We start from the raw sequence: 27920 nt of genomic DNA, 5'->3' as shown, positions 1-27920 counted from the left end.
TGAAAAACGCACCCGGCTCGGCCCCTGGCCCGGTCCCTCAAACTCCGCAGACCACTCCGGCCTCACCGGACGACCCGGAGGCCCAGGGCAGCCAGCAGCCACTGCTCTCGCTTCACCGTCCCTCCCCTCCGTGAAGGCCCCCCGACCAACTCCACGTTCCCTTTCAGGCCCCCATCCATTACCGGCAGCTAGTACGGGGAGCCAGGCGGTCGGAGCTGCGCAGGCAGTGACTCAGGGAGGCAGCGGAGACGGGAGGAGCAGGAGGCGGCGCCGAGAGCAGATGGCGCTAAAAAAGACCCGAGAGCCCGCCGCTCGCGCTCATATACAATTAGCGTCAGCACGTAGGGCCCGCTCCGCCGCCCTCCCCCAGGCCTCGTCGTCTCCTGGCAACACGGGCGGGAGGCGGGCCGGGGCCTGGTTGCCTAGTAACAGAACCGTCCTTCTTCTGCGGAGGTCTCCAACCAGCCGGGTGGGCTCTTCCTCGGCGTCCAGCTTGGGCTCCTCGGGTTCCCGCCACGGTCTATCCTCCTCCCTCTGTTGAGCACCCCGCCATCTCTTTTCTCTCCTGGCTTCACTGAAAAAGAAACCGTAACCCCATTCGTAGTCGGGCACGGCCCTGACCCTCCCGTCTCACCCCTGGCCCACCTTGGGGGGCGAAGGTGGGTAGGCAATGAGGATGGTGGGCAGCAGCCCAGCGCTGCGCTCGCGCTGCCCTTGACGTTGATCTCTTCTTGGTTCCCATGCCTGTCCTGGCCTAATTCCTTCAACTCCCTGGCCTCTGGAAACCATTTTCCTTCCTCACCTAAGAACTACCGTTCTTTCCTCCTGACTACTTTGGCGGCATCTTCTGCCGGTTTTACTTGTCCTTAGAGTGTGTCCACGCCTTCTAGGGGTGCCCTTCATCTAACTCTCTTACCTAATGAGCAGTCCCTTATTTCTGCTTTTCATTTGATGGATGAAATTAGCATGTTTTCTGTGTTCTCAGCTTACTATATGAGACCATTCAGTATGTCCGCTGTGTCATCTTTCTAAAAAAAGTAAACCCTATGTAAATCCTAACTTACGAAACCTCTTGGCTAATTTTCAGTTGACATTGGATTGTCTAATAGTAACTTTCAGTGGTTCTCAAAGTGTAGCCTGAGTGTCCCCAGGTCCTTCAAAGAGGACCGTCAGAACTATTTCTATAATAATACTAGGACATTGGTAAACAGTATTCATAGGACATTGTTTACGGTTTACACTCACACTCTCTCAAGCCTATGGCAGGGTTTTCCAGAGGCTCCCCGACATGTGACAAGGAAACATTGAAATAGAAGCAGACAGGAGAATCCAATCATCTGTTGTAAAACCATATATGAAAGAGCTTTACAGAAATGTGAAACAACAATGCCACTCATTTTGTTGTTGTATTTCATACAGAAGATTTTTCCTTGTTGCCATTGATTGCTTTATTATTGTTTTTAATTGAAAAACTTCAAATTTTCTATATGTTAATTTCTAATATAATATAATTATAATGCACATAAAAGTTATTTGGAATTCTCAGTTTTTAAGAGTGTAAAGGGAAAAGTTTGAGAACCTCTTCTCTAAATATTGCTTCAAACTGCCTAGAATCTTCTATATGAATCCTCACATTTAGTAATTATGTGTTCCATTAAAGTACCTAGCTTTTTCTGGGTACCCCCCAATCTTAATGAAATTGGTTCTTTTCCCCGCTCTACAAATGCCTTGGTTTACTTGTTTCTTTTGGTTTTTCATACATGATTTTCTTGTTTTTCTAGCCTTCTTCCCTAATCAATATTGATATAAAGCCAACAAAGATTGTGATGGCATGGATAATGGCACTTCAGGAAGAACCAACTATACATGAACAAGATAGACCCATGCTCAATAGTATATGGCACTGACTCATTTCAATAGGAGCCTCAAGAGTGTTACATTCTGTTGGGAGTGGTGGCACTTGCCTGTAATCCCAGTGGCTCAGGAGGCTGAGGCAGGAGGATCGAGAGTTCAAAGCCAGCCTCAGAAACAAGGAATCACTAAGCAACCTAGTGAGATCCAGTCTCTAAATAAAATATAGAACAGGGCTGGGGATGTAGCTCAGTGGCCTAGTGCCCCTGTGTTCAATCCTGGTACTCCCCCCCACCCCTCAAAAAAAGTGTTATATTCTAATTAAAGCTATGCCCAATGCAAGATAATTAGCATATTAAAATGAACTAAACTTTCCATAACCTTTATAGTGATAGAATTTCTGAGATAAAATTGAGATGTTAGCCTGGAATGTCATCTCATTCCAGGAAGCCTCACCAATTTCATGGCTAATTAGCAACTTGTTAATAAAAAAGAAGGTTAGGGGCTTGGAGTGTAGCTCAGTATTAGAATGTGCACTTAGCATGTATAAAGTCCTGGGTTCAATCACCAGTACCAAAAGGTAAAAAATGAACATCTTTGAGATCATAATGAATTACAAAAACAAGTTATATGGTGTAATTTGAAGATGATTAGAGTGCACATTATTGGGAGAATTGATAGTAAAACGTGGTGGATGTACATCATATAGTATTAAGTATCAGAACACTGAATGTAAAATGGTTAATACTACACAGATGAATCTTTAAAATGAATTGCTCAAATTTGGGGAAAAAAAAGCTTACTGGTACAAAATGCTGGAAAAGATGTGATACAATGGGAACTCTAATCCATTACGGGGGAATGCAAAATAATCCAGTCACTTTAGAAGACAGTTTGGCAGTTTCTTATGAAGTTGAATATACATTCATCATGTGAACCAATAATTTTACTCCTAGCCAAGTGAGTTGAAAAGATGTATACACACACACACACACACACACACAAAATACGAAACAATAATAACAGGACATGAATGTTGACAGCAGTTTTATTCCTAACTGCCAAAATCAAAAATGAAAATGTCTTTCTACAGGTAAATTGATAAGCAGTGGTATATCCATACCATGGGATACTAATCAACAATTAAAAGGAATGAGATACTAATTCACTCAACAACATGGATGAATCTCAGTTAAGTTTTGCTAAGTGAAAGAAGCCAGCCTATATATTATGATTTTATTTATATAATACATGGAAAAGGCAAACCTCTAGGGATAGAAAACTTTCTATTGGCAGAGGTTGGGGGAGAGGTGAAGAACTGACTCCAGAAGGGTTGCAGAAGGGACTTTTTAAAGTAATGAAATTGTTTCATATTCTATAGGTAGTAGAGAACATAACTTTATATGTTTGTCAAAATCTATTTGCTGTTTTTGAATTTTAAAAAATCAACCAGATATTGGAGAATTATAGAATGGAAATAGACTGACAAATTAAGTATATTACAAATGTATATTTTATTGAAGGGGTAAGTGAAAAGGAAGTCGACTTTGGAAAATAAAGTTTGGATGTTCATTGGATAGAGGCAAAAAGAGCTATATGTAAACATCCTATTATAGTTGGTAAATATCTCATTAGGTAAGCATTAGAAAATATGAATTAACTTTATAGGTATACTAGGACATCTGTATTGGTTTGCTAGGGCTACTATAACAAAATACTAAACTGGGGACTTAAGCAACTGTGATTCATTTTTTTCATAGATCTAGAGGGGAGAAATCTGAAATCGAGTTGTGAACAACTACTTGGTCCCTTCAGGGGGCTATGAGGGAAGGATCTGTATCAGGCCTCCCTCTTTGGCTGGTAGATGGTCATCTTTTCCCTTTGTATGTGTGTCTGTGTCAAAATTCCTCTTTTTGATAAGGATATCAGTAGGATTAGGGCCCACTATAATTATCTCATTTTAACTAGGTTATCTCCAAAATAAAGACTCTATCTCCAAATGAAGTCAAATTATGAGGTACTGGGGATTAGGATTTCAATACATGAGTTTTAGGGTGACATAATTCAACCCATAATATTAGGGTCAAGCAAATAAGTAAACAATTGTAGATATCGGGAGCCAGGCCCTTCGCTATCCTAGAAAATGTCACAAATATACAGGAGTACCCTGTGGTACTAGATTGAGTCAGAGAAATTAGTACAAATTTATGTTTATAGACAAATAGATGATTGTTGGAGTGATCGAGATATGCATCTATATATAACTTAATAAACCTATACCCATTCCCTAGTTCTGTCCACTAAGCCTAGAAGCAGTGGTACACTCATAACAAGAAGCATACACAGCACATAAATCTTGTCTTCTAAATACCATTTGCCAGTTAAAGGAGGGAAAATACCAGATGAGTCTGGAACATTTTATAGTGTTAGAAATAAAAAATTTAGGGCGAGAGGAGAGAGAGATGGAAGCTTGTCAAAAGGACACAGGAGCCATCTGAAAGAGCTGGAGCAATTTCATCAACAAAATAATAATAATGTTGGATTATAACCCAAAGAAGTAAACAAATATTCATGAGTTCATAATGATATAAAAATCATTGCATAAATATTCTCTTACTATCTCTTTATCATAGATGAGGAAATTGAAGTTCACACGGCCTGTTAGTGGCAGAGCCAGACTGAATTACAAGGATCTTAGCATCAGAACCTCTGCATGCAACTACATCCTTTCCATTTAAATGGATAAGATGTAGTCCTAGGATTCAAGGAATTCATTTCAAGAGAAATGAGCATGTAAACAAGCATTATAACTCAGTGTAATTGCTTAAAATAAGGGTCAGACCATCAGAGAAGACTGTGCAGAAGTGACACTGAAAACAAATGTTGAAAGAGAAATAAGAACATATTTTGTGACAATAGATCAGGCATTCCTGGTCAGCACCCCCCCACACAAACACACACACAACAACAGCAACAACAACAACTCCAGCCATAGGGAAGAAGATTGGATCTAGCTGTTCAAGGTCATGTGGAAAACAGAACTGCACAAATAATGATGCCTGCCTTTACCTGGGCACGAATTTCACACAGACAAACTTTGGCCAAGTCATCATGAAAGGAGTTGGTATCAAGTGTCTATCAATCCATTTTGGGTTTATTCATCCTCATACTTTCAGGTGTCAAGACCTCACCTTTGTTAGAAGTATCACTATTTATTTAGCAGTTCTAAGGATTGAAACTAAGAGTAACCAATGAACTATCCCCAAGCCTTTTTATCTTTTATTCTGAGAGTCTAAGTTGCCTAGGTTGGCCTTGAACTTATGATCCTCTTGCCTTAGCCTCCCAAGTAGCTGGGATTACAGGTGTGAGCCACCATGCCAGTCTTCATTTTTCTTTCAATAACTAGGTTTTTCACTTCTTAGTAATGAAAATTTCACACAATTAAAGATGTATTCTTAAAAACTTAAGAGTTAACCTGGATGAGCCAGGTTAACTCTTAAGTTTTTAAATCTTATGAAATCATCTCTTTTAGAAATATTTGGGGGAGGTATGTTTTTAAAAAATCCATAAGACAGTAACTAAAACAGTAGAAGTTGAAGCCACAAACACCATAGTTTACTACGTGCTGGGCACTGTTCTCTCACCTATACATTTTAGCTCTCACAATAACTCTGTGAAGTAGTTACTAGTAATATCTTTATTTATAGATAATTAGCTGAGGGTACAGAAAGGCTTAGTAACTTACACAAAGTTTTAATCAGTTTTAGTAACTTGTGGATTCAGTAAAATCCAGTAATTTCAGTCTTAACAGAAAGGAATGATACTACTTATTTTTGTTTTGATTCATTTATTAATTCAACAAATGGTCTAGTATGGCCTAGATAGGTGATCACAAACCCTAACATCTACAGGGCCAGACTGGAAACATACTGAGAATTCAACCAGTTGTGTACAATAGTGGGAAGTGGTAAACATTGTGAACAACAGGATGTGAGGGATTGCACCTAAGGCCTTACACATGTTAGGCAAGTGCTCTACTACATGGCACATTCCCAATCCCATAGACCTCTTTTTAAGGGGGTAGCTACTCCTCAGATCCAACCTCAATTGTAGTCACAGAGTCAATATTATCAGATTTTCCAATTTTTAAAGAAAAGTTGGAAAAACAGATTTTGATATGAATCTTCCAATTTGGAAGATAGAGTGCATAAAATGAGTTCAATTCTGGACATGTTGCATTTGCAGTTAGAAGCCAAGTCTCTAGCAGTTAGAAACCAAATATGTGATTCGGGTAAATAATTTGGGAGTAAAGGAGAGATCTAGAAATCTTCAGCACATAGTTGATGAAGCTGCCCATGGAAAAGGTTTCAATTAAGAGACAAATATGAGGACCAGGAGCCCAGCATTTATATCATTAACAACACAGGAAGAGCCAGGAGGGAAGACCTGGAAAGAGGATAGTAAAGGACAGCAGTGTTTGAGATGCAAATGAGGAAGGGGAATGGGTCTTCATTAGTTGAGAAGAAATAGTAGGAGTTCAAAGAACAAATTTTTATGACTTTCTTGTATCTAAAATTCAACTAACACATTTTACTGCTAATCACTTTGATGACTCGAAATTTAAAAGTATTTTACTTCCATTTTTCCAACTTTAGTGACATCTTATTAGCATAACAATTATCATTCCATTTCTCTTAGGGCATTTTGAAATGTCCAAAATACCGAATTTTGTCAGAACCGCCTATAACAAAAACTGATTTTTGTGAGAAAGTAATACCTATTTAGGTGTATAATTGCATAGAAAAGTTTTTCACATCCACAGGTTAACACTCGACTCACACATCAAAATTTATTTGTAACTTAGACTCAACTTTATAGTTAATTTAAGACACTTCTATCAGCAAGGAAGGTTAAAAAATAAAAACAAACAACATGTGAACAAAAAACTATCTTCTTGAGTTCCAAGGTAACCAGTACATAAAGTCCATTTTCCCTGAGTTTGTAACCCGTTGAGAGAGCAATCAGGAGGCAGACAAATAGAGATCCAATTATCATCTTTCTTACAGATAAGGCAGGTTGGAGAACATGGCTTTATAGGTGCAGAGGGCTGGACTTGCTAAGACTTCTCTTACTAATACAAGCCCATCACTATCCTGGTAAAGCAGAATGTAGAATGGTTCTGAAGAAAAAGGAACCCAAAAAGAGATTGGGCTTTGCCTGCCCAGTTCTTTTCCCCAAACTCCCCAATCACTTACTCCGTCTGACTTAGAGTTAAACAATTGAGAGGGGAAAATTAAAGCAGGTTTTACTGGTTGAGGAAGTCCTTAACACCAGGGACATGGAGGAGGTTTGGTAGCGCTCCCTATGCCTCATCTCCTTTGAAGTACAGTTTCTTTTATCCCCAGGGTCACATTCCCATGGCTAGTACAGAACTAAACCTGTGCTCCAGACAAATCCTTGTGATTTTAGAACAGTGATTTTCATACTAATCTGGGAAGCTATGCCTCAGAGGTTTATGGTTAAATGAGATAAAATAATTAAAATTAATTCTTTGAGTAGAGGCAACAATGAAATAGCCCCCCCTCAAAAAAAAAGATTCAGGAGAAGGTAGAACATGGCTGCAACAATGTTACCAACCCACTCTTCCTATCCTAGTAGTCTCACTGCTAAACTAGTTTAGCAAGTCTTGCCTGTATACCACCTAGAGGATCAAATGAGATATTTCACAAATGAATTTTGATACAGTTATTATTTGGGATGAAACTACTATTTCAGTACTTTTAAATAGGAAAATCAGATTATTTTTCTGAATATTTACATTTTATAAGAAGATGCTTTGGAAGCCAGCTGGTAGAGATTGAAATCCCATAGTCCTCCACTTCCTACCTGACTAAACCTGAATGAATAATCTAATCTTTCTGAATCTCATTCTGAATAAATAAAAATTATATGCTATTTACCTAATAACATTTTGGAAGGACACAAAATGCGTACCACATACGAATTCAGTGTTGGCTACTTTCTTTTTTTTTCTGGGTCTAAGGACTGACCCTACCTGGTTTTACTGAACCATTAAGAAGTTAGATTTTTAGCCGGCTATGGTGGCGCATGCCTGTAATCCCAGCGGTTCAGGAGGCTGAGGCAGGAGGATCAAAAGTTCAAAGCCAGCTTCAGCAATTGTGAGGCATTAAGCAAGTCAGTGAGACCCTATCTCTAAATAAAATACAAAATAGGGTGGGGGATGTGGCTCAGTGGTCGAATACCCCTGAGTTCAATCCCCAGTACCCGTCCCCCCCCAAAAAAAAAGAAATTAGATTTTTTTATTGGTTTGGTGTTTTTGTTAATGCTAAACTGATGACCTAACTAAACAAAAATCCCATGACTCAGCATTATTTAAGAAATTAGTAGCCATCTTTCATACCCCTTATGATATTGTGATTTATGCTAAGAAATATATAATTTTTGTTTTTCTTCCCCAGTTCCTAGCACACAGCTGCTAAGACCCCCTATAATTTTCTTAGCAATTGGGGTGCTGGAAGAATCTTTTGTTCTGATATTTGGTCTTTGATCCTAGTACCTGACAGTTCCTAATCCCTTAGAATTTCCTGGGTGACAAGACTGTCTCTTGCTCTAATGATGTCACTCTATGAGTTTCTCAATAGAAATTGGTCACTAAGAAAGTCCCAGCCATGATTAGAAACTTGGAACTTTAGGTCTACTGCCCCATACTCCAGGAAGGAAGAGGGGCTACAGTTGAGTTGGTGCCAATATGGGGAAGCCTCCAAAGATACCCCTGAACTATAGGATTGGAGAGATTCCAAACTGACAACACACTGGAGTGGCCCCCAAGATGGCTGACTGGAAAAGGATGTTCTGCTCCCCTTCTGCCAGACCTTACTTCACATATGTCTTTGGCTATTCATCTGTTTTCTCTTATTATATCCTTTAATAATCTAATAAACTTGTGAATGTAAGCAAATGCTTCCCTGAGTTCTGTGAGTCATCCTATAAAATTAGGACCCCAGGAGAAGGTCATGTGTATCCTGATTTGGAGTTTGATATTCAGTATCTAATGTCTGTGCATAAATACACGTTCGTCATTCATGCATTCATTCACTAGACAAAATTTTGCTAAGCAATTGCTATGTTTAGATGCTGAATTTTGTAATGCTGGGGATACAATTGTATAATCTAGTTGAGGATATATTGTTATATATGCCTTATATATAGTATAGTAAAAGGAAGAATGTACTATTAAAAAAAGTACTATTCTATGAAAGTAAAATAACCTAGGATATCAATTTCCTTGTCTATGAAGTGGAGATAATAATATTTATTCTATAGGACTGTTAAAATTACTAAATAAGATGATATAATTGAAATTGGAAGAATGATCCCCATACAACCACAGCCCAGTCAGCCTGGGAAAAATACCCTTTGACAGAGTTTATTATTTACCCACCAAAATTCACTCTTCTCTTCCTCCTTCCTGGGTACATGATTGTCTTCTTAGACAACATTCCTTAGCCTTTCACATATTGAGATGTATGTGTTGCTAAGCTATTACAATTTGGATCTAAAATGTCCCTCAAAAGTTCATGTGTTGAAGGATTGATTTCAATGCAGCAGCACTCAGAGGTGTGTCCTTGGGGAAGTGACTGGATCACAAGGGCTCTAATCTCACCAGTGGATTCATCCATTGATGAATTAATAGCTTAAGGGATTATTAGTAGGTTTAGAAATTTCAGGAGGTGGGGTTCTAGTCAAAGCAAGGGGTTCTACTCAAAGTACCTTTGAATGGCATAACTCAGGCTACCTGTCATGATGCTGTGCCTCACAACAACCCACAGCAATGGGACCAAGCAACTATGGACTGAAATCTCTGAAACCATGAGTAGAAATAAATTGTTCCTCCTTTAAGTTGTTTTTTTCTCAAGTATTTTGTCACAGTAACTAAAAGCTGACACATAAATCTTGCCAATAGAGTATGAGCAGAAATTATGTGTGCTGCTTCTAGGGTTCAATTTTAAAGCATTTCAAATGCCTGCTCCCATGTTCCCACTGTTTTTCCAGCTATATCATACAGAATGGTTTGGTGGCTAGCAGTCTTCAACAATGCAGAGGAAGACAAGCCCCATGGGGTGATAAACAACATAACGAAAAGGTTCCTAAATAGTCTCACAGAGCAAAGCTGCCTTTTAGACCTAGGCTACCTTCTTTATGATGGTTATATGGTGAGACACAAACTCTCTACTGTTTAGGACGCTGTAGTTGGGGTCTCTGTTGCAGCTGTCTGGCCCCATCCAAGTTGATACAGCCATGACCTAAGAATTCAGCTGGACCTTCACAAGTTTCCAGATGTGTCTTCATGCAACCAGGGGTATGGCCATAAGAAGTATGTGGCTCAGTGATGAGTCTGCTTCTCAGCAAACCCAGGCAGGTGAAACTGGAGAATGGGAGGTAAAAAGATGAAGGAAAGGAATTTATACTGCTCTATAATTCATCATAAAGCTTTGATTCTAAAGTGAGTGAGGCAGCATTACAAATTAAGGGGCAGTTGGGGGGGAATGTTACTCTTCCTCTTTACAAATTTATTGGATGGTTTAGTCTTCAAGAACTAGTATTCTTTTGGTCAGGCAGTATAACAATAATACAGATGGTCCCTGACTTATGATGGTTTATAATTTTTCAACTTTATGATGGTGTAAAAGCCTGAGTATTCCATGGAAACCATACTAGGAATTTTGAATTTTGATCTTTTCCTGGGCTAGCAGTATGAAGTACTACACTCTGGATGCTGGGCAGCAGTAGGGAGTCTCAGTTCCCAGCTTACCCATGTGATCACTAGGTGAAACAACCGATATTCTACAGCATACTTTGTTGCTAAGCTATGGTGTTCAGTAGGTTAGATGTATTACATGCATTTTTGAGGTATGATGTTTTTTGTCAATATATAACCCCATTTACATGGAAGACATATTTTGCCTGTGTGTGTGTGTGTGTGTGTGTGTGTGTGTTCTGAGAGACACAAAGAAGCAAAGACAGAGACAGAGAAGAGGAACTCCAGAACTAATTGACATGCTCTAAATAATGAAGGAAAAATAAAGAGGAGGTTCTAAAACTCCTTCTGGTAGGAAATCTCAAAAGTTACTGGATTTATCAGTATTCACACATATCTGCCTGCCTTTCAGAAAGTGGATTGCTAGCTCTTTCTCCTGGGACACCCTACAACCTCATCCCATAGACTTCCACACTGTTCTATGGATCTTGCAGTGATGAAGGCCATGATAAGCAGCTCCAGAGCAATCCCCTTGAATAGCCTAAATGCAGGAAAGGAATAATGATACTGGAATAGGCCTTGTGAGTGGAAGGAAATGGGTAGACCTAGAAGAAGGGAAGAAGGTGAGGAAGTAGAAATAGGGCAGTCTAGAGCTGTCCTATCCAATATAGTAGCCACTAACCACATGGACTATTGAACTTTTGAAATGTGCTAGTCTGTATTAAGATGTGCTAGAAGTGTAAAATCCACTTAGATTTCAGAGAACACAAAGAATTAAAGATATTTAATTAGAAATTTTTGATATAAATCATACATTGAAATGTTAATATTTTGGATATATGGGACTAAAAACATATTGTTAAAGTTAATTTCATTGGTTCCTTTTTCCTTTTTTTTTTAAAAAAAAAAATAGAATTTTTTTAAATTACATTTGTGACTTACTTTACATTTCTATTGGACAGTCTTCAGTCCTGGGATAGACCAGGGTTCATCACAATGTAGACCACAGGCCAAATTCAGCCCAATGCCTATTTTATTTTATTTTATTGTTACTGTGGATTGAGCCCACGGGTACTCTACTACTGAATTACACCCAAAACCTTTTTATTTTTCCTTTTTTTAAAATTTATTTTTGAGACAGGGTCTCACTAAGTTGCTGAGGATGGCCTTGAATTTGGAATTCTCCTGTCTCGGCCTCCTGCATTACTGGGATTATGGGCATGTGCCACTGTGCCCAGTTTTAATGCCTTCTTTTGTATATAAAGTATTTTTGCAAAATAGCCACACACATTTGTTTGTATATCATTTGAGGTTATTTTCCCCACTATTCAACAATGGCAGAGTTAAATTGCTGGAAAAAAGACCATATGGCTACAAAGCCTATTTAGCATATGGCACTTTATGGAAAAAGTATGCAATTTCTGGTTTAGACTATGAGAATAGTTTTATAAAACATAGAGTTTAAAAATACTTTCCCTCGTATGGCCACAATGTTATGCACCTGTAATCCCAGCTACCCAGTAAGCTAAGGCAAAAGGATCACAAGTTCAAGGCCAGCTTGCCAACTTAGAGAGATCCTACCTCAAGATAAATGAATATATGTATAAATGGGGCTAGGGATGGAGCTCTGTGGTAGTGTGCCTCTGGGTTCAATCCCCAGTACTGCTAAGAAAAAAAAATATTTTCCCTAACTCCTATGATTCCTTTTAGTAACGGTGATTTTAGGTAAAGCCTGAGACAACTAAGCTGGCTTTAATGTGATGTAGGGAAGAATAAATCTGAGACAATAAAAAATGTGAGAAATACCTCCTTCATTTTTTTGAAGGCATTGGTCCAGAGGCAGCTGCTCTCAAAGAATTTTGGGTGGAGAGCAACATCAAAGAGTGTGTGTGTGTGTGTGTGTGTGATATATATATATATATATATATATATATATAGAGAGAGAGAGAGAGAGAGNAGGAGGAGGAGGATAAGGAGGAGGAGGAGGAGGAGGAGGAGGGAAAAGAGAAGTGGTGAGAGTCTTGTTTGAATTTAAAATGATGGGAAATTCCCATGCTGACATAAAGTTCAAAGGCAAAACCTCTGAAAGCAAACTTTCTATTCTTTGTAGTATAGGACCTCAGTGTGGATGGCAACTGGGGTGAGTATGGAGGTTACACTTTTGCCTAATGAGTTACATACCACAGGCAGAAGGGTTTCCTGGATAAAAGGTGGAGAGCTATGGATTTGTAATCCCATCTCTGCCTTTTCCTAACTGTGTTAGTCAACTCTGCATCGCTGTAACCAAAATACCTGACAAGGAACAACTTAATGGAGGAAAGGTTTAGTCAATGGACAGCCAACTACATTGCTCTGGGCCCAAGGTAAGGCAGAACATCATGACTATAGGGTGCAGTGGAGGGAAGCTGCTCACCTCATGGAAGCCAGGAGGCAGAGAGAGAAAGGGGAAGGGACTGCAGGGAAGATGAACTTTTCTAGGGTCCCCAGTGACCCCCTAGCTTACAGTTGCTACCCAGTTAGTTCATTAAAACTAGGATGGAATGATTACAGCTCCATAACATAACCATTGCACCTCTGAATACTCCTGCATTAACACAGGAGCTCTTGGAGGATACCTCATATCCAAACCATAAGAGTAACAGTACTGCTCAAGGGCTGGAAAGATGAAATGATATCCTAAGTTTCTCACACAGTGCCCAGGACATGTCAAGAATTCAGTAAAGAAAAAAAAAAGAATTCAGAAATACATTATTGCTTTATTTAATGAACAAAATGCAGATCAATTTATAGAGAAAGAAGTAGAAATCCTATTAATTTTTTAAAATAATAGGTTTGGAGAAAACTGAAAAAGTAGTTAGAAAGAAATATCATTTCTTTGTTTTTGTTCCTAAGTCTTGTCTGACTTCATAATAAATTAAATGAGGCTGTGTAATAAGAAGTGATTCCTCTACCATTGGGTGATGCTTTTGATTTCTTTCTTGAGGTCTTACTTTCCTCCTGAGACACCTGAATCTGCAGAATAGGTGTTAGGATGAGGACTAGCCCTACACAAAATGAAATGTTACTTCAGCATTGCCAGAAGATTGCAACTATCTGAAATTCTCTCTCTCCTCTACTGGCCTATGGTGGGAGGATATTCCAGTTCTTGGGTCTGAAACCTGCTCCCACATCATTTCAATAGAACTATTCTAAGAGTTAGGCAATGTAACTGACTCTAGAAGGTCACTGCTATAAAATATATAAGAAGGGAAGGAGACTTGGATGTTTTTTTTTTTTTACTGGGTATGTTTTGGGGGTTTTGGGGGGTTGTTTTCCTGCTATTGTAACTTGAAATGTTTCCCATTTCTAGTTAAATTGTTCAGGCCTGGGATATTGCTATTGCCTGTGAAGGTGGTAGCAGTCAGTGGTGGTGGTGGTGGTGATGGTGGTGGTGATTGTTTATGTGTGACCATTACTGCTACAACCAGGCACTAGCAGGCAGTTTGTTTTAACTCTTTTTTCTAGACATAAAATGCAGAGTCCTCACCCTAAATGATAAAGGGGTGCTCAGCCTCAGTACTTTTCATTTTTATGCCCCAGTGTGTGAAACATATTCTCCAGAAACACATCAACTTCCCCCAGTATTTATGAATTTCTCACCTTACAGGGACTAGCAGGAAACAAGCTTCTAGAATATTTTGAGATTGATAACTGAAAAAATAAGACCAATAAGTAAGATCTGCAGTTGATAGCAGCTCACACCGGGTCTTTTAGTTGATAATGTTCCATCCACAGTTCTCACTCCTCTCTCCCTCTTTTGTGTTCTCCAAAGATAGTGTTAGGATAGATTCTACTCAGCCTCTGGGCAAACTCCTGAGCTCTGAGGATTTTTCTGCTACTGTTATCAGACTTTTTGAAGATCCTTCCCCTTTCATGATATGTCAATCAAAAGGTTGGTTGAAGCCAAACTTTTCCACCTTTTGGGAAACTGAGATGAGGGACGTCTTGGTCAAAATCTCTTTGTATCATATCTTGAAAAACAAATTGGTATAATTTTTTAAAAATGTTTCCATACCAAGTTATAATCAATTAAAACTATTAAAAGCTCTTCTTAAAACACTGAGTTAGATAATAGCAAACATTTATTGAGCTCTTATCACATAATATACTCTATTTCAAATATTTCACATATGCCTCACCTAATATTCACAGAAACACTTTGAGGCATCTCCTCAATTTCCATTTTACAGATGAGGAAATTGAATAGTTTGCTGAAGTTCACACAGGTAGTAAGTGTGAGTCTAGCTCAAAATATCTAAAGTGGTTCATACATAAGAAGCACTATTAGTGTTTTCTAATAGAGAGGCTGCAGAATATGGTTTTGGAATTAGAACAGGTTTTAAATTTCTATTTCTATCTTTTACCATCCAAATTATTGGAAACAAGTAAGTTCATCATGCTGAACTTTACTTTTCTCATATACATTTTGAAAATAATACCTCCCTCTTGGGACTATTGTGTAGATTTAATGAGAAAACCTGAATCGTGCCTAGTAGAAAACCTGGAAATGTAGCATTATTTTTGGAATCAGAGACTATTCTCAGCTGTCAGAATAAAATTACTTTTGATATGATATTATTTGTCAAAATTGCATTTGACAAGGCAAGAGGAATTATGAAAGTATGGATTTCCATTGATAGTTGGACATATTACTTCCTTCAACTCTACCACCTTAGAAGGATCTTAATATTTTGTATGATTCCAGGAATCAACCCAAATTGGCATCAGAAATTTTAATCAAACTAGAATATTAATGTTCAATAAAACTTTCAGCAATGATGGAAATGTCCTGTAATCTCACTGTTTAATATGATAGCCACTAGCCACCTGTGAGCACTTGAAATGTAGCTAGTGTGACCAAAAAACTGAAAATCTAGTTTTATTCAATTTAACTTTAATTTTAGGTATCCGAATATGGTTGGTGGCTACTGAATACACAATAATTTTTTTAGATCACCCTAGTTTTAATTAATATTGTTAGCTATCAATTATTGAGCACTTACTCATTACCTGGAGGATAATGTAAATTGTCTCACTTAATTCACACAGATCTATGACTAAGAAACAGCATAGCACTTTACAGATTTAGAAAACCAAGTCTCAGTAAATTTCTCATATCACAAAGCCTGGAAATGGTACACCTAGTATAAAAATCCAGATCTATCTGACAGAAAGCTTAAACAATTAAACACAAAACTACACTGTATTAATTGTTATCAATATACTTGGGTTATATAATCTATTATCTGCAAAAATATCCTCATCAAGGGCTGTGGATATAGTGCTTGCCAATCATGTGAGGGACCCTGGGTTCCATTCCTACTACCACACACAAAAAAATTCTCATTATTTATATATAAACTTTTAGGGAGAGCCCATAAAATATATTCCTTCAAATAGCGTTTGTTTTTTTTCTGCAAAACTGCAGATAAGGTCATTTCTCTTATTCAGCACTTTTGAGTTCAGTTCAAGAAAACTGTCTCTTCATGTGCGTGCTATTTTTAGTTAGAACAAAAATCATATAGCTCAGTATATTTTCCCTTGAGCTTTAATTGCCAAGAAACTGCCAAATCTGTCGCTCAGCTATCACAGTGAACTTATCTCGGGTGTCTACTGACATAATTTGTTTACTAAAACATATGGTTATTATAGTTTATGAGGTCCATCGTGTGCCAGGGACTATAGTAATGGGCATGGGGTGCAGGGGGTACAGAATATACTGTTGAAAATGATAGCAAGTTCCTAAGGCAGCCCACAGTTGGATAAGGGAAGGAGATTTATAATGTGACAAGAGCCATAAAAGGTAAATGAATGATGGCATAATCTGACCAGGCAATAGGCCTAGCTTAATGGGTTACTTAATAGGAAGAAACTCTGAAAGCAAACTTTGTGATCTAATCAGCAATTCTATTATGTGCTGATATCACTGCATATAATTTCATTATAAGTACATCATAAAAAATAAAAATAAGTAAGAAGCATAAATTCCTTTTAATTACCAGGGATTGTACTCAATAATTATACTTATTTTTCTTTCACTAGAGCTCTCATCTTTAAAATTCCTCTGAAAAATACATAAAGCAACTTAAATATAATAAAAATGGAAATTGAGTTGAAATGATGTCTCTGTTTTTGGCATCTGTGTTATTAATTTGAAGTAGACAAAGACTAATAAGGTCCTAGCCTTCCATTAAGAAGATTAAGAAGCAAAGATCATGTCTTTGTGAAATACTTAATTCTTGCCTCAGGAAGTTATACCCAAAAGATAACTAAGAAAAACTAGTTTCTCTGGTCTTTGAAGGCTTTAGTACATTGTCATCATTAAAAACTAAGACAAAAAGTACCATCAGGGGTATTTCTAGTCTAGAAATCACAATTTATAGAAACGAATTTTAATGCTTAATTTTCTAGGTAGAGTTCCCCTAAAAGGGGATAAATGTAAATTTTCACATGGGTCAGCTAGTAAATAGCAGTTACAGAAATCAGCACATTAACAGTAATAGAAATCTGATTATAAAGAAGGCTTCCATTTCTTTTACAATATTGATGCTGTATTTTGTATGTGTCCCCCAAAAGTTGACGTGTTGGAAATTGAATCCTCAAATGCACGTGCTAATGGTTTTTGTAGATGGGGCTTTGGGGGAGATATTTAGTATTAAATGAGGTCATGAGAATGAGTCCCCCATGATGGTATAACTTTTTTTTTTTTTTAAATACTAGGGATTGGACACAGGCTTCTTCTCTCTCCCCTCTTATCACATTGCCTGCCATTCATAATTCACAAAGGTATGACTTGTACAGCTTGTGTTATGGTTTATTCAACAGTAGGCAAAATGGCTTTAATGAGCTAGTCCTACAACCTAAACAATATTCATTCTATCATTTTGATTGAAAAAGTGTTTTGCATAATAGGTTCTCAACAATTCTTTGTATAAATACAAACACATTTAGCATTGCAAACAACCAAATTGCACTTTGGGACTGGCTTTTGTTTGCAGGTTGAGTGCTCCCCATGTGTTGAAGGCATTTTTTAATTTAGCTCTCTTCAGGACTGAACAAGTTTTGTGCATGATGACCATGATAGTTGGTGAATTTTTTTTCCCTGAATTCACAAAACCTTTCTACTGAAAGTGAAAGAATTAAACACCCCTACCTTGGACAGGCTAGAGGAAGACAATCTTGTCTATACTGAATCAGAGAGGCTCTTAATAAGCAGCTTTGGGGTCCTGTAGCTGAATTTGGGAGCAGAGACTCAGAGACTTGAATGAATTGTGCTCCTCAATGGAGGAAACTGAACAGTACCTATGGAGCCTATAGGTTTTCCTGTTGCAGCTCCAAGAAGGTGCAATGTGTATGGAGGGAGGTTAGTTAAGAGATAGAGTGGGCTGAGCAGTAAGACTGATCCCAAATTGTAAAAAGATCTAACACATTTTTAAATGATTCGCCTGTCTTGGGGTAAAAAACAGGAGATGTCATTGAGACCTATGGTGAGGAGGTAGGGTTGTAGCTCAGTGGTGGAGCACTTGCCTTGCATTTGTGAGGCACTGGTTGGATCCTCAGCACCACATAAAAATAAATAAATAAAAAATAAAGGTATTGTGCCCATCTCAATTTTTAAAAATTAAAAAAAAAAAAAGATCTATGATTAACAGTTCAGGAATGGTTCCTGAGGTACAAATTGCCGCTGGCACCCAGAGAAACCAAAGACAATTGGGGCTCTTTCAGATAGAACATGTCCTTGGCTTTGGAATAGTCTCTGAGTCCAGATCCTGGAAATGTAGTAAAAGCACAGAAACAGGTAAAAACTGTCTCTAGAAGAGGCATTCAGAAAGTCCAGCAAAAGAATCCCTGTCCGATTAAACTGGGAGAGAGAGTAATGCCTAGAAATATTAGCCAAGAAGTGTTTTTTTGTTTGTTTGTTTTTTCAGTACTGGGGATAGAACTCTTGAATGCGCTATCACTGAGCTACATTCCAGCCCTTTTTATTTTTTATTTTGCTAGAGAGTGTCACTAAGTTGCCCAGGTTGGCTTCGAACTTGTGATCTTCCTGCCTCAGCCTCTTGAGTAGCTGGAATTCCAGGCATGCACCACTGAACCAGGCCAATGAGTGCTTTTATAATCTAATATTAAGTGACAGAAATGTGTTTACAAGGATAACTCAAAGCAAAAGTAAAAATAGCAACTAAAGCATCATCACCTAAGGAGGTTTTCAGTCAGAGAACCAACAATTAAAAGCAAAAAAATAAAAAATATATATTTTTAAGATAGCAAAAACTCTTCTGCTAATAGGACTTTGAGTTCTTAAAGCATAAAGTTTTTCAGCTGTTATTTTCAAAGCAGTCTCAATTGCTGCAGCTTTTCTCATAAAATTGATAAATAGCTCTTCATGTAATACCTGTGGCACAAGCTTACACATTAAAGTATCTTTACCATTTAAATATTGTCCACTGAATGACTTCTCAACAGTTTCTCTGCTTTTTGAGAGGTGTACTCATCCCATCACTTCCATGGCACTTATCCTGCATTTATTCACATTTAATTTTGGCTCATGTCTGAATCATAAAATATCTTGTTTTCCTCATTAGCAACTCCCCATGTACTTACCTCTCAAGCTGGTTTAAAAAAAAAAAAAAAAGATTTCTTCAAAGATTTTAAATTCTGCAACAAGCAACCAACTAGGTAAAAAAAAAAAAAAAATCCAGGGATCTTCAGACATGGAAAATAGATGTTTGTTTACAGTGATCAATATGTTGGCATCAGCTCAAGCTTGTAATTCGTACTTAATGTTTCCCTCTTTTCCAGTTTTCTGAAGCATTCCCCTCTTATCTCTAGCCCAACATTTTGAGCCTCTCAGAATTAGTGTTTTATTCTCTTTCCTTCTGGCTTCTATTTTCACTTGCAAAGAAGAATTTTTAACACTAGTAAAAGCCCTTATAAGAAAAAATAAATGACACTTTGCAAAGAACAAGAAACCTGAAAATTTGGCTGTCATGAACAGTAGGTTCCAGGGGGATGCCACTTAAGGAGTGTTTAAGAATGACACCTGCCACTAATGGAAGGAAAGGGACTAGTATTAGAATTGGGATCATATCTGAATGGAGCAAGATATAATTAGCAACTAAAGCATCATCACCTAAGGAGGTTTCCAGTCAGAGAACCAACATTTAACAAAGTATGCTCCAAATAAAATTCATCACAGCTACAAAAAAAAAAAAAATTCCTCATAGTTTCTGAATGGAACCAGAGAGAAACGATGCTTTCCCACAAAATAAAAGCCCAAGTCACCACTGAATCACTTGTGTTGGTGGCCGCTAGTTTGGTTCATGACTGTTTTCAATTGTAGCAATCACTTTCAACATTAAAGAGAGCAGAAATGAATAGATCAATCATGCCCCAGCCCAGTGTGCTAGCCACAGGACTCTAAAAATAAACAAATGTCACTGTGGAGAGCTCCAGAAGAGAAACGCTATCTGCCAAGAAGGGATCCATTAGCCCTTTGTATTTTTCCAAAGTCATTATCCAGTGACTAGGGCAATTTACATGTATCAGAACTGAGCTATTTGTATTTTGATCCCTCAACAATATTTAGGTTTAGTAATTTTTTCTTAGAAGGGAGGGGTGGGAAGTGCCCTAATTAGAAGTTTCCCAAAATGTGTATGCTTATCTATGCAAAAGGGTGAATATTATATTCTTGGAAGTGGGGCAAAAGGGCTCCTCAAGGGGCCAAGTGTGGAGGCATATGGCCTTCAAAATTACTTGATAAACAGCCTTCAGTTCTTAGAAAGATTGGGGCTGAATGGGAAATTGAGGTTGAGGACCAGAAACAAAAGAGGGAGGGGGGCTTTTAAAAATCACAAGCTGGTAGAAACAGCCTCAGGACAGCTGGAAAACCAGCATTTTGCTGAAGGATATATTTATAACACCTTCTGTTTATGACTATTAATACTGGATTCCCATTTATGGTACTAACATAAACTTTCTTTTTTAAATAAATATTTTAAGTTAAAATATGAATTGATTTGATGTGAAATGTTTATTAATGTGGTGCTCATAAGTAACAAAGCATCTGAAGCTGGCATGTGAATGGTTGACATTTAGGAGTTACTGGCTTTGAGAAGTGCTCTTGGTTTGAGGGCATTCCGCTCCGGCCCCTGGAAGCTTGGATGAATTTATTCACATACTTTCCCCTAGCCTCATAACTCTCAACCATAAAATGTTTGGATGAGAAGCACCAACCTCTAAGAGCAATTGTGATGAATAAATGATAAATGTTCAGTTAGTGCCAGTCTCTTTCCTTCCATTAGGGATATGTGGAGAAAGCAGCAAAAGTCACCCTAAATCACCCCTGCCTACCCTCCTAGTCAATGAAGGTAGACAGGGTAGATAGGGATAAGTTATATAATGTTTATGTGAAAACCAATAGTCCATAGTTGAAGACCAACATATTATATCTGCAAACTGAAGACAGAAAAATATGAAGTGTCAACACAGCCCTGTCACCAAGCAGAGTGTTTTTTCTAGGGCACTTGGCTACAGCGATGGGGTCTGCAGGCCAGTTGTGGGCATTCCTAACTAAAATCTCAGGCAATTGTGTAAGGGAGTGTGTGCACACACTGACACAGAGTGCTACACACATACCCACAGCAAGGCAAAGTTTCAGAAAGAAACGTTTAAAGAAAGGTAATTTTGAGATGGAAGGACAGGACTTGTACTATCATTTTCCTTTCTCTCTCTTCTTCTTTCCTTTTTTTTTTAACATATAAAAGTACACCAAAATTCATGTTGAGTTTTCTTTCCTAATTTAGGACTTAATATTTGCTTTTGACCTCCATGTCCTAAAAGTCAGCCAAATTTTTAAAAAGTGATTTGTAAAAATAAATAGAAGTCAGGTGCTATGGTTCACACCAGTAATCCCAGCTTCTCAGGGAGCTAAGGCAGAAGGATTGCAAGTTTGAGGCCAGCCTGGGTAACTTCTTGAGAGCCTGTCTCAAAATTAAAAATTTTAAAACGGGCCAAGTATGTAACTCAGTGGTAAGTGGCCCTGGATTCAATCTCTAATACTAGAAAATAATATCACCAACAAATAAAAGACAGCACCTAACTTCACTAATAATAATCAAATATAGGATAAAGAAGCAATAGTCACTTATATAAAGATGAATACAGCACATATAACATATATATGAACATAACATATATACCATAATAATACCCATTATTAAAAGGACATGAGCAAGCACCTATGTCTTCCCAGTGGGAGTATAAATTGGAAGAATCCTCTGGAAGATAATTTGTAGTGCTGTTGAAATCCCCCCAGACCATATGTTCTTTGACCTTGAAATTCTCCTTCTGATTCTTTATTCTAAGAGGAAACAGCCACCCTCAAATCTCTACCAAGAAGAATGTTCATTGTATCATAATTGATATAGCACATCCCCAGACAGCCTAAATGTCCAAGAATAAGATCCTAAAATCAAACATGATACAACCATTTGATACGAACATGTACAACAATCTAAAATGATAGTGCTGAAGGTGAATAAACAGTGGTTTTAAATGGAAGGGGAGAAAACATTTTATAGGATGAACATCCCCAAAAGTCAGTGGTCACAAAAGCAATGGATTTCAAGCACATCTGTATGTTGCTCATTCAAGCAGATCTTACTAATCTCGCTGTAAAACAAAATCACACTTGCTTTTCCTGCTCATCTAGCAGCCTGGGCTCTTGTCTCGCCACCTGCTCTCCCTTCTCATCTGACCCAGCAGGAAACCTGCTCCTCTCAGAGTATCCCAAATGTTTCTGGAAGTCCTCAGTGTGGATGGGTGTTGTGATCACTGTCAAGCACCTACCTTTTCTTGCTTTCCTCTTTCGTCTCCCACCTGTTGCAGAAGCAGAAGCAGAAGCCTCACCCTGGCAGTCTTGACAGTGCTTGTAGTGAGAAAGCCAAGCTCAGTGTCTGGCATGGTCTCCCGGGTCATGGGAGCATCTGAGGAGTGGCACTTTCTATCTGGAAGCTGCTGCAAGTGGCCTCCTCTCTAGCTCCAGGCTACACTCTGCCACTTGGAAAGGAAGCATTCTGCATTCTATGTAAGCCAGAATCCCAAGGCTCAAGAAGGATTGGTTTAATAATTTCTAAACCCTTAGATTTTGCCCAGAACCTCACCAACAGCATGAAATCACTTTCCATCAGTTTTGGGCTTTCTGGTTTTTTGTTTGTTTGTTTTTATCTGTTTTCATCTCAAGGGCTCAAACCCAGCTGAGGACAGAGGTTATGCTACCTCTTTTTTTAGTTCTCCCGGGCCCTCAACAAAAATAAATAAATAAATATCCAACACACTCCACCAAACAAACAAACAGAAAAAAAAAAAAAAACCCAAAACCTAACCCATTAATATGTGACTCTGGTTTCATAAACAGCCTTTTCTTCCCTCTCATCCCCAAATCTTCCCATTCACCTTCAGTTTTATTTTCTTTTGAAGTTCCAGGAAGCACCAGCTTCACAAGCATCTTCAGAGGCTACAAGGTTGATGCATTAAGTCACCTCAGTCATTTCACTTTCACTGATTTAAAAATGCTTAAATCAGTGAAATTATTTTTCTGTCTTCTACTTTCCTTTCCCATTACAATTTTAAAGTCAAATTTGGGGAATGGGTATCCTTAATGAACATATCCATACCCATCAGCCATTTGTTTATAAAGGACAGTTCTCCCAATCATGAGTCTAAGAAGAAATAAGAATATATCACCAAAAGCTAAATTTTCTCTTCCACCCACTTATACTACTCTAATATGTGCATACTAATACTAGATGGTAATTCAGAAGAACATGATTTTAATCAAATCTAATCTGGAATTGACCAAATGACATTAACAAATCATTTTTTAACCCTTTAAAATGTTTAATTCCATTTGTTTTCACATTCAAATAATATCTACTATGAGAACATTGTTTAATATTATCTCCGAAAATGCTAATAGTTGCTTCAGAGTTGAAATTTTCATGGATTTCATTTTTTATTTTCACTTATTTTGATTTTTTTTACATTGAGTATACACTGATTGTGTATATATATATATATATATATATATATATATATATATATATATATATAAAATATTGTAGCTTTTAGAAAATATAGAAAAGAAGAAGAAACTTATCCAAATCCAGGCTAGGAAAGACTAAAACCTTTGGAATTGCCATCTCATACTTTCACGTGAATGTAACTGTGATCATAAAGTTACTTAACTTGTGTGATTAGATTTGCTATTATGAAGTGTTGCTGCAATTATACCTCACTCTTGGAGTTGCTGCTTAAAACCAGTTTTGCTCCCTCTGGCAATGGCTTCTATCATTCTGTGACTGCGACAGCTCTTCCCTTGTGGCCATAACCAATACCATCTCACCTATAAAATCAGTTTCCAGATGATTCTCCCCTCTGAGCCTCATCTGCTCACTTGTTACTCAGAAGATAACCACAAACCTCAAGGACCCTCTTTTTACCTGCCTGCGGGATCTCCCCCTGGGTCTGAGAGCTTTTCTTGGACTCCAACTGTGCTTCTTTGCATCCTCAGGGATGACAGGGTACATCAGACAATCCAAAACAGTTCAAAGATAAAATGATCTCTGTTCTACTAACGTGTATTCATTAATGCTGCACATTGTCCTTTTTGTGTGGATGCTTATTATAAAGGGCTTTAAGATTTTTCATATTGTGGATGTTGGTATACCACATAAAGAGATAAAACAGTACCTGGCCAGATGGTGACCTTTTAGCAGCTTAAAATTCTGATGCTAAGCAATTTCCTTCTTAACATTCTCTAGAGGGATTTCCTAGAAAAAATTAGTCATCTCTGAGGATAATTCACTTTTCCTCTCTTTAACAAAACTTGGATGACTGGAAGACATGATGTGGGAACATCAGGAGAATAAATTTCTTTATAAAATATTTGGATCTGAAATCCATAAAAACTTTATTTTTAACTTATAAATTTGAGTGTGTTTATTTATTAACTTACCATCTGTGACTGTTTCCTTTTCAGTGGTAAAAATTTAAGAAGAAATATTTACAACTGTAAATAATTTTTAAACAGTGTAGCAATTATTATCATAAATGCTGTTCAAATATTTTCATCACTTGGTGATATTACTAGATTATACCTAATTCTCCTTCTCTTTATAACCCTTTATCTTTATCAGTTTCTTTTCAAATGAGGTCTCTTCTTTCAAAATTTTTTTTTCTCCAAGAATAGGCATTTGTTTAATACCATACATTTTTCAATGTCCTGGTGACAGCTAATTTGGATCTTAATCTATGTTTAAATAGTTCTTCATTAATTAAAAAAAACTTCATCTTTTAAACAAGTCTCATAATTATAAAATAACACAATATATGTGCATTTGAAAAAATAGAAATATAGATACATTAAAAATTTAAATGAAATAGCAATGAAAATGAATAATAGCAATGAAATTTTATCATTGAGCAACAGTCAGCATTGTTATTATTTTGGTATATAGTCTTCCCAGCTCTCAGGTGTATAGATAGATTAATTGATTGATTTAAAAATATTTTTTAGATATTTTATATGTGTTACCTATTTTTATTTATAAATATACAATATATATTTAAATTTTTAATGAAAATGCTTGCTAAAGTTTGGATGTGGTTTGAATATATCCTCCAAAAGTTCATATGCTTCCTGGGAGCTAGGTCTCCGGTATGGCAGTGTGAGGTAGAGGAATCTTTAAGAAGTTCCTTAACTGATTAGGCCAGGAGTGTACTGCCTTGAAAGGGATTTACTCATGGAGTCAGTTTTCATAAGAGTGGGTTGTTATAAAGCGAGGTCACACATTTGGTCCTTTGTGCACGCAGTAGGCTCTCTTTCTATTTCTCTGTCATGTTGCGAAGCAGCCAGGGATCATCATCAGGATGCCAGTGCCATGCTGTTGGACCCTCTGGCCACCAAAATTGTGGGCCAGGTAAAGTTTATTCTATTAGTTACCCAGCCTCAGGTATTTTGTTAAAGCAACACAAAACAGACTACTATAGTGGGGTTATAGTATATACTCATTAGTACTGGCTATTCAAATGACAATATGTTCTGAATATTTTACTATGGCTATAGATAAATTTAGACATGATAATTTTAAGGGAATTCATATAGTTATTTTTATGACATTCTCTGATCCTTTATTTTTTCAGCAGTCAAAATATGTTAATAGTAGTGTTCAAATCTATTTCATAGATTTGTCATAATCACCAATTGAAAACACCATTATTGTTTTCAAGAGTTATTAAAATGCAAGACTTTATGATCACAGGACAGATTCAAGTGGGTTGTGACATCTGCAGGGACTGAATAATTTTATTTTGAAAAAAATGAACTTCATTCATACAAGCATTCGCTGTACAAAGACTTATTGAGCATCTATTATGCCCCGATGTGAGCAATCTACACCAAGTTTCTGTCCCTAGAGGAGACAGACAATAATGAAAAAAAAACACATTAATATTACTTGTTTAGTTTATCATCATTATCTTTAAAAAGCAAGATTTTCAATTGTTTTTCAAATGCATTATGTTAATAAACTCATACCTCTATTTTTTAAAATATTGTTTAACAATGTAGTGATCAATGTAGTGATTCTTTTAACTCAAAATTAGTAAGAAGCTGGGCACAGTGACAAACGCTTGTTATCCCAGTGGCTTGGGAGGCTGAGACAGGAGGATCGTGAGTTCAAAGCCAGCCTCAGCAAGAGTGAGGCACTAAGAAACTCAGGGAGGCCCTGTTTCTAAATAAAATACATAAAAGGGCTGGAGATGTGGCTCAGTGGTTGAGTACCTCTGAGTTCAATCCTGAGTACCCCCCTTTCCCCAAAAAATTAATAAGGAAACAATGGGAAGCTATAACTTTTCATGTGTAACCCATTTTATTTTGCCTATTATAATTACAGAGGCTAATAATTTCATTTTTGCATATGAAGAAAATTAGATTTAGAGAAGGTATGGTATTTACCTAAGGTCACACAGGCAGTAAATATCTAAAGCTGGAATTCCCAAGCCCAGGTTTTTTTTTGTTTGTTTGTTTGTTTTTTAATAACTGCGTTGTTTTTTTTTAAACTTTATTTTATTTATTTTTATGTGGTGCTGAGGATCAAACCCAGTGCCTCACACGTGCTAGGCAAGTGCTCTACCACTAAGCCACAACCTCAGTTCCCAAACCCAGTTCTTACCCTGCTCTTCTCTCTTACTTCTACCAACCTACTTTAACATGAATCCAGAACTATCCACTCACAGACCACTCTTCCTTTGAACCAGTCCCTTTCCTCAAGTCATCTACTACCTGTCCTCTTTTAAAAAATAGCAGAATCCTGTCTCTATGTAACCCTCCCTTCCCCTTCCACAGGGTTGAGTTTAATAGACGCCAAAACTCAATTGCCTACAAAGGTCATCAGCTAATCTGCAAAAGGGAACTAGTGAGATGTAAAGCAACAGGAAGTGGTGTGGTCTGGGAAACGAGGCAGGCTAACCATACATTTTCAAACAAAACACATCTGTGGACCAGTTGTAGCTTCTGAGATGCCATTTTGGGACCCCTACCTCCAAAGGAGCAGGAATGCAGATTTGTTTGTTTGTTTTAAGATAATAAAAATGACAAGGATGACTAAAATTTTTAGATACTTCCTTTGTGCCAGAAACTAGGATTTACGAAGTCTTTCAACTTGGCCTACTTGAAATGAACTTGACAAAACCATATATTCTTTCCTGCAATACTCAAGAGTACTCACCTTACAGCTGCTCACACCTAGCAATTCTGGGCATGTGGTTCCTCCCACTGGATGCTTCTCTTCTTCTGCAGGTGTTAGTGAATCAGCAGGTGGGTTAGATCATCCTTCTCCTTTACTACCCTGGACCATCAGGCTCCTGAGCACTGCTGTACATATGGTGTGGTTATATGGCTTCCTTCACTTGGGGGTTAACTGAAGAGAGTTGCACACTAGGAGAGGAACTCTTAAAGTAAAAATGGCTTTTTAAAGCACCAAGGGGAAGAGATCTAACCACTTAAGATATTCACATGGTGATACTCTTTGGATTTCCCCACTGCTCCTAATTTGCTTCTTTTGCCTTCAAATTTGCATTTTTCTCCCCAAAGTCCTTCCTTTCTCTGATGTCTTGTGTGAATCTCTCTCTACCTTTAAAAACCCCATCGTCTGCACACAGTTAGTGATAATAGCCTATTCTCTTTCCT

The 27920-nt window shown here is 37.6% G+C and overlaps 1 protein-coding gene across 10 annotated transcripts in view; it reads right to left on the bottom strand.

Moving 5' to 3' along the window:
• Nap1l1 (nucleosome assembly protein 1 like 1) overlaps window positions 1-27654 on the bottom strand; it is a 66592-nt gene extending 38938 nt beyond the window's left edge. For 5 of the 10 annotated variants that reach the window (XM_048804823.1, XM_048804835.1, XM_015482975.2 and 2 more), the window contains exon 1: window positions 183-431. The gene's annotated coding sequence lies outside the window, so the exon portion shown is untranslated. Of the gene's footprint in view, window positions 1-182; window positions 432-27459 lie in introns of those variants that run through there. The other 5 variants (XM_015482976.2, XM_048804859.1, XM_048804827.1 and 2 more) reach the window with 4 other exon arrangements.
• Between the last annotated feature and the right edge of the window lie 266 nt (window positions 27655-27920).

Source organism: Marmota marmota, unplaced genomic scaffold (genome assembly GCF_001458135.2).
Source record: "Marmota marmota marmota unplaced genomic scaffold, marMar, whole genome shotgun sequence".
Classification (NCBI taxonomy): domain Eukaryota; kingdom Metazoa; phylum Chordata; class Mammalia; order Rodentia; family Sciuridae; genus Marmota; species Marmota marmota.
Note: the sequence above shows the minus strand (reverse complement) of the source record. Positions and strands in the feature narration are given on the sequence as shown.